Here is an 8,635-nt window from a genome sequence, read left to right on the forward strand (position 1 = left end):
CCCGGGCGAGCCCGGCGGGCTGGGACTGCGGAGCTGGGAAGCCGAGCCTCGGCACGTGTGCGGCTCCCAGCCCCCTGGGATTCTTTTAGGATTCTTTGGAAAGTTGTGGGGAGCTCGGGGAATCTGTGAGAAACTTTTGCAATAATTGATCCTCGGCCTCCTCTGCTCCTGGAGGTCTGGAGAGCTGCGCCTGGTTTAGCGGCTTCCCTTGATGGACAGTCCAAGGCCGAGTTTTAGTTGTTTTCCCGGGTGGTTTGCCCCTCGGGTGGGGGAAGCCGGGCTGTCCCGGAGCGTCAGGCTGCTGGGCTCCTAGCGATACTGAAATGCTAGAAAACTCGCAGCAGATGTCACCGCGCCAGCGAGCGGCGCGCACCCAGCCGTCCGCGGCCGTTCAGCGTCGCCCTGCTCCCCAAAGTCGTGTTGGGATCCGTTTAGAAACGAGCTTGGCTCGCCTACATTCTTTTCAGAAACTTTTTAAACTTTTTATTTTTAAGAAACACTGTAGCTATTAATGCCACGACCAAATGTCTTGACCTATATGTTTGTTATGACGTGTTCAAGTATAAAGAATCTGCAGAAGAGTGGAAAAGCCCCGCCCGAGCCCCTTCTCGTAGGAGACTTGAGAAAACAAATGGCAGTGACGCGGCTGCCTTTGCTTTGTTGCCGGCTCCAAACGAGTGAGCAAAATTCATCCTACCCTGCAGAGTTCTCGGCTCGTGAATATGTGACTGCGACTCTAGAACTCCAGTTTTTATTTTATCAAGATGTCTCCAAAACATGCCATTTAAAAACGGTTGTGTACCAACAGCTGACAAGCGAATTAGAGTTCTCATCACCCAGGAATTCAAAACCGTGGTGATTTATGATCTGTGCATCACTTCACTGGCGGTCCATCCATGTGCTATGAAATGTATTGCAAGACAAACATTAAAAGATTAAAGAGGAAAAAAGAGGGATTTATTTTCCAAATATCACTGTGCGCAAAGTAAACATCAGCTAGTTTGGCACAGATTCCACCTGCTCAGCAGTTTGGTTCACGTTGAGATAAGCATCTCATAAGGGCAATGCACGTGTTGCTGTAGTGGAAATTAATTCACAGAACTGTACTACCCCAACAAATCAGACAAAACTGTTTCTTAACCAGGAACTGTTAACTGCCTGAAAGCTGTCTTAAAAGAATGATGGGTAACAAAATTTTTTGCCAAGAGGGAAAATATTTTTGACCCAATTTTCTTGAATGTTACTTACATTTTAACTTATTATATTCATTTCTCTTAGCTAGAATAACGTGTACACACTATACATGTGAAACGAAAAATTACGTTTATCGCAGCCTTTGTTTGTTTGTTTTGAGACGGAATCTGGCTCTGTCGCCCAGGCTGGAGTGAGTGGCGCGATCTCAGCTCACTGCAAGCTCCGCCTCCCGGGTTCACCCCATTCTCCTGCCTCAGCCTCCCGAGTAGCTGGGACTACAGGCGCCGCCACCACGCCCGGCTAATGTTTTTGTTTGTTTGTTTAGTAGAGACAGAGTTTCACCGTGTTAGCCAGCATGGTCTCGATCTCCTGACCTCGTGATCCGCCCCCCTCAGCCTTCCAAAGTGTTGGGATTACAGGCGTGAGCCTCCGCACCCGGCCCTTATTTTTGAGATGGAGTCTCGCTCTGTCACCCAGGTTGGAGTCTCGATCTGTCACCCAGGCTGGAGTGGAGTGGTGCGATCTCAGCCCACTGCAGCCTCCCGAGTAGTTGGGACTACAGGGGCCTACCACCATGCCTCCTTCCTCCCTCCGCTGGATAGTAGCTATTCCCAGTAATATGTAGTACTTATATTTTGATCTGTTTTTTTGCCAGTCTGCCTCTCTCATAGATTGCAAATGAATCTCCTGAGAGTAAGGACTGGATCTTAATTATTTCTGCTGTCCTCAGTGTGTGGCACTGTGCCACACACAGTAGGTAATAATGTTTTATAATAATTTATAATAAATGTTTACTGAATTGAGGAGGGAAAAAAGTCCAATACATGGACAACAGCACATATGTCTCTCAAAAACAATATGTTTTTGCAATTTCTGTATAATGCTTAAAAGCAATAAAAGAGTAATAAAGTTTCATCTTAATTTGCATTTCTACAGTGGTGGAAAATTCCTCTTGATAATTAGGTTAGTACTTAGTGCTTGCTTTTTTTTCTTTCCTTTTTTTTTTTTTTGAGACAGAGTTTTGCTCTTGTCCAGGCTGGAGTGCAATGGCACAGTCTCGGCTCATTGCAACCTCCGCCTCCCGGTTCAAGCGATTCTCCTGTCTCAGCCTCCCTTGTAGCTGGGATTACAGGCGTGCACCACCACGCCCAGCTAATTTTTGTATTTTTAGTAAAGACAGAGTTTCACCATGTTGGACAGGCTGGTCTCAAACTCCTGACCTCAGGTTACAGGCGTGAGCCCCCCCCCCCCCCGGCCTACTGCTTGCTTTTTTAAAATTCCTCTGCATCTCCAAAGGTAATGGTTGGTGTGAATAGTTTCCACATTCCTATGTGTTTTCTTTAATTTGAAGAATTGGTTTGCTTTAAATTTACTGTTAACAAACTAATGATACTAGATATAAAAATTATTTAGCTTTTTACATTTAGACCACCTGATTATCTCCATGGATTATTGCATATTTATTCCTGAAACTCCATTTTCTGCTGACTTTAAAATGAATCTTTTATTCTAGAACATAGAAGCAATTTCTGGTTATATATCAATAGAAGTAGAGTTGAGTAAGAAAAGTGAAATCATACTAATACTATAGAAATTATTTCTGCAAAAAACTAGAAAATATTTTGACAGATGTAATTTTTATCAGTAATTCAGTGGAATAATAAAATACCATAATTATCAGGTTATGGGATTTTGTTCAGTAAGCAAGAGTAAAAACATCTGAATTTGCTTTAAAAAAATAATTCTGGCCAGGTGTGGTGGCTCATGCCTGTTATACTGGCACTTCGTGGGAGGCTGAGGCAGGAGGATCTCTTGAGCACAGGAGTTTGAGACTAGCCCAGGCAATATAGTAAGATACAGTCACTCCAAAATATTAAAAAAATATTAGCCCAATGTGGTGGTATGTGCCTATAGTCCCAGCTACTCAGGAGGCTGAGGTAGGAGGATCATTCGAGCCCAAGAGATTGAGGCTTCAGTGAGCCTATAAGTGTGACAGGAAAAAAAAAAAAAAAAAGATAATTCCAACTTGTGATGAAGTAATTGGGCTGTCCTTAGCATATCAGTAATATTTAACCATTTTTATAAAAGATAAAAACGCCCCCTTGAGACAGTCTGGACTGGAAGAAAAGAGTGAAAGCTCAAAATGTACTCCAGCCCATGTTTCTACACATAATGCATTCCAGTGTGTTAGAATATAATAAAATACAAAAGGCATGTAATACGTCGTGTCATAGGCTGAACAGTCTGCCGACCGCATCACCCATGAAGTGGTGTGGAAGGGGAAGGGAAGTTGGACCCGGAGTTGGAGGCTGGGCACTTCCGTGCCGGTGTCAGCACTGTGGGCTGTGCAACTTTAGGCGAGTCCCAGGACCCTCTCTGGACTGCCGTTTCCCAGTCTGTAAAACAAGGAGCATAAACTAGACCACTTTTAAGGTTCATCCCGTGCCAGAATGCTTAAGATTCCATATTTCTTCTGTCAATAATGAGTAAGGTTCCTGAAGGATGTCATTTGGATTTATATGAGGAAATTGCCTTTTAACTGATGGCACTGTGTTTATGAGGTCAGTATTTGGTCTTCTGTTGAGACGTCACGACTTGTGTTTTAGACATGACAAAAGCCTGTTCTGATCGCTGCGATGCTGAAGCACCCCTGTAATTTTCTCTCTTACTTACCCTTGCCCCAAGCCACCCCTCAGAAAGTGGGGTACTGGTAAGTTCGATTTTACTTTAAGGAAGTCACTTTTTTTCATTATTCAATTTTTAAAACTTTGAGGACTAAAACATTGAAGGAAATACATTAACGCATCACTGAAATGTCTAAATAAAATGTTTGGATAAGAAAATACTTTCAGTGGAATTATTAAGTGGTTCATAGAAGTTATTAAAACTTACAATGCCCTTTAGTAATTAGCAGAAGAAACCAGAGGGTTCCACTGGGAGATGGAGCTGGAAGGTCTCTGGAGGGTTGAAACGAAACCCAGTGGGGCGTGAACAGTCTTGGCAGACAGTGTTTCTAATCACGCTGCAACTCTTTACATTTGCCTGTCAACTGAATTGAAACTAAACCAGCTGTTAATTTTCTAGCTTAATGTTAGGCCTCCTTGTGGAAATGGTGCTTTAGTGCTGATTTCTAGAGGGAATATTTATTTTATTCAAGCATTTCAAGAAGAAAGACTTTAGATAGGCCGGGCGCGGTGGCTCAAGCCTGTAATCCCAGCACTTTGGGAGGCCGAGACGGGCGGATCACGAGGTCAGGAGATCGAGACCATCCTGGCTAACCCCGTGAAACCCCGTCTCTACTAAAAACACAAAAAACTAGCCGGGCGAGGTGGCGGGCGCCTGTAGTCCCAGCTACTCGGGAGGCTGAGGCAGGAGAATGGCGTGAACCCAGGAGGCGGAGCTTGCAGTGAGCTGAGATCTGGCCACTGCACTCCAGCCTGGGCGACAGAGCGAGACTCCATCTCAAAAAAAAAAAAAAAAGAAAGAAAGACTTTAGATAAATAGTATATTTTTAATTTGGCCAGTCTCGAGTATAGATATTGAAGACAATTGTTTTTAAATTAACACAGTTGTTTTAATTACTTCCAGTTTAAAAATAGCTCTCACTATGGCCAGGCTTTGTGGCTCATGCCTATGATCCCAGCACTTTGGGAGGCCAGGGTGCACAGATCGCCTGAGGTCAGGAGTTCAAGACCAATCTGGCCAACATGGTGAAACCAGAAATAGTTTTGTGTTTTCTATCAAAAATACAAAAATTAGGTAGTTGTGGTGGCACATGCCTGAAATCCCAGCTACTTGGGAGAGATGAGGCCCGAGAATTGCTTGAACCCAGGAGGCAGAGGTTGCAGTGAACCAAGATCATGCCACTACACTCCAGCCTAGGAGTGCAGTGAGACTGTCTGAAATAAAATAAATAAAATAAAATAAAATACTCGCACTAAGATTTTAAGTTATAAAAGGTAAAAAAAGATTAGTTCCTCCCTTTGACTAGAAATGAAAGTTTTTCACCATATTTACCTTAGCCAAATAAAGGTTTAAGAGCATATGACTTTTCAGGTATGCATAAAAGATTTAAATCCCCACATGAGAGAGAAAATAAGATAAGTAATAATACATAGATGGCAGACACTGTTGTACATGCTTTCCATACATTCTTATTTCGTAAATAAGCACATTTAAAATATAAAAATGTATAATCCTAGCAATGCCTTAGAACTATTAAAGAAGTTAAAAAACTAAATTTATAATATTCCTAAATCAGTTGGCTCTGGATGAGAGTAATGTTTCCTGCAGCAACAGCATTAGATTTTTGAAACATTAAGAATAGAACCCAGGGCCGGGCGCGGTGGCTCAAGCCTATAATCCCAGCACTTTGGGAGGCCGAGACGGGCAGATCACTAGGTCAGGAGATCGAGACCATCCTGGCTCACCCGGTGAAACCCCCTCTCTACTAAAAACTAGCGGGCGAGGTGGCGGCGCCTGTAGTCCCAGCTACTCGGGAGTCTGAGGCAGGAGAATGGGTGAACCCGGGAGGCGGAGCTTGCAGTGAACTGAGATCCGGCCACTGCACTCCAGCCCGGGCGACAGAGCGAGACTCCGTCTCAAAAAAAAAAAAAAAAAAAAAGAAAGAAAAGAACCCATGTATCTCTCCATGTAAATTAGAGATGGAAACTCCTGGAACTCTACAATAACCACATAACTTTGAGATAAAGGATACTCTTAAATTGTATATGTGTATTTTATAGTAATGCCAACAAATACTAAAATCTATATTATCTATTGAAAAGATCTATAGGACTCCTATAGATTTATTCTATATATTATGAATATGGCATGCAAAATAGGACAAGGGAGAAAATAAAATAACCTGTCATTTTTAAAAGCATATCAAAGTTGGTTCAGTAACAAAAGATAAACTAGCAAGACTAAATATTTTTAAATCCCCAAATAAACAATATTTGGAACCAAACAAAGGAATTAGACTACAAACACCATAGAGCTTCAAAATCATAAGAAAATGCCATGAATAATTTTATGTCAACAAATTTGAAACATAAAGCGGAAAATTTTCTAAAAAATATAAGTGACCAAATTTGACTTAGTAAACCTACATATGTTAGTAACAGTTAATGAAATTAAATTTGTAATCAAGTCTTCCCTCCTACCCCCTAAGAAAAAAGACATTAGTCTGAGGCAGGAGAATGACTTGAGGCCAGGAGTTTGAGACCAGCCCTGGCAATATAGTGAGACCCCATCTTCACAAAATAAAAATGAAAATAAAAATTGGGCATGGTGGTGTATGCCTGTAGTCTCAGCTACTTGGGAAGCTGAGGCAGGAGGATTGCTTGATCCCAGTAGTTCAAAGTTACAGTGAGCTGTAATCATGCCACTGTATTCCATCCTGAGTGACAAAACAAGGCCTTGTCTCAAAAAAATAAAGTAATTAAATCATAACAAAGAGGAGTTACCCTCTTTGGTGATTAACATCTAAAAATCGCAATAGATGGAGGAAAAAAGTTTTGCATTAAATCCAGTACTCATTCATAGTTTAAAAAACAAAAACAGAACAAAGTATTTAGCTAAGAAAGCCTGTAAGGAAATGTCTTGGTCTGATAGAAATTAAAACATCGTGCTCAATGACAAAACTTTAGAAGCATTCATATTAAAGTCAGAAACAAGAAAAGATGTTATCACACCATATTATGCTAGAAGTCCTGGCCAGTAAAGGGAAGACAAGAAAAAGAAATAAAAGGAATTGGAATTAGGAAAGGAAGAGACAAATTTATCCTTAAGAGCAGATGATTTCTATGTCTACGCAGAAAATCCAAAAGAATCTATTAGAACTAGAAAAACCTTTGTAACAGGTTGCTGGATACAGTATCAATATACAAAAAGAATGTTCCTAAGTACTAATAGCAATAAGAAAATTTTTTAAACTCTTCAGAACAACTGTAAAGAAGTATCTAGGGATAAATCTAACAGATGTGTAAGACTTTCAGGGACAGCATCCTAAGGCTCAGGGCTTTAAAGAAGCGTCGCAGCAGTTGAGACACTGCACTTGCTAGTGGGGAAAGGAGTGTACAGAAGTAAATCTGATTCATCGCTAAACGTAATGCATTTCCAATCCAAACTCTATCTTGGATTTTTGTGGGTCTTGGAAAACTATACCTAAGTTTCCTGTGTTAGAAGTAAAAGGCCAAAAATTGTTGAAAGATACATTTGGAGAACAAGGTTGGGGGACTTGTCCTACCAGATACCAAGTGCTGTATATCTAGAACTGTTGCCATTGGGTGTCCTGCTGGTGTGGTTAACAGGGGTAGCCTTCTGTCGTTTTCTTCCGGAGATGGGAAACTAATATCATGTGCTCTCAGTGTGAAACTTCAGAGATTCAGGATTTTCCTCTTTCGTGCTGGTCTGTGTGATTGAACTGTGGCACTAAATTATAAGTGACACTAAACCAGCTTTTAAAGGCCTGCTTTTAATCTTGCTTGGACAATGCTAAATGTTGAAGTCAGCCATATAGAGTACAATAAAAGGTCTTTTGTTCCTTTTGTTATTTTGACAGGTTTGTTTTGAATTCTGTTTCTTTTTTAAAAAGTCAGATCAGAACTATGAAAAGGGTGGGACGATGTACCGAACACTGTAGGCTTGGTCTTGTGGCATCTGGAAATTACAGTCTTTAGGTACAAAAGCTTGAAATAGGCAAGGAATGAAAGAGGGTAATCGAAGACAGTCTTTCCAGTGATTCAAAAGATGACTAACTAAATAAGCCCATTTTCACTGTATATTATTTGTGACTAGTTCAGCCCACCATGCCCTCTTAGAAATGTGCTAAACCAGGGATGCAAAAATGAGCATCTGAACCACCATTGCCCTGTGCCAAACCCTCACAGACATGACTAGTTAAAGGTAGAACTCTTTCTGGGTAAGCCTACTTGTGACCCTCAAAATCCTACTCATCAGTGTTCCAGGCAATCACAAATACTTAATATAAAATTAATTTACCTAGCTTTACTCTATATTATATTAGCTCTAATTTGTAAACCAAGTAACAGTGTTTTAAATTGTCAGTATAGACTAGGCGTGGTAGCTCTCACCTGTACCAGCACTTTGGGAGACCAAGGCAGGCAGATCACCTGAGGTCAGGAGTTCCAGACCGGCCTGGTCAACATGACAAAACCCTGTCACTACTAAAAATACAAAAATTAGCCGGGTGTGGTGGCGGGTACCTGTAGTCCCAGCTACTCATGAGGCTGAGGCACAAGAATCGCCTGAACCCACAAGACAGAGGTTGCAGTGAGCCGAGATCGCGCCACTGCACTCCAGCCTGGGCGACAGAGCGAGACCCTATCTCAAAAAAATAAAAATTTTTTTAATTTTCTTTTTTCTTTTTTTTTTTTTTGAGACGGAGTCTTGCTGTGTCCCCCAGGCTGGAGTGCAG

Source organism: Colobus angolensis, unplaced genomic scaffold (assembly GCF_000951035.1).
Source record: "Colobus angolensis palliatus isolate OR3802 unplaced genomic scaffold, Cang.pa_1.0 Scaffold318, whole genome shotgun sequence".
NCBI lineage: Eukaryota > Metazoa > Chordata > Mammalia > Primates > Cercopithecidae > Colobus > Colobus angolensis.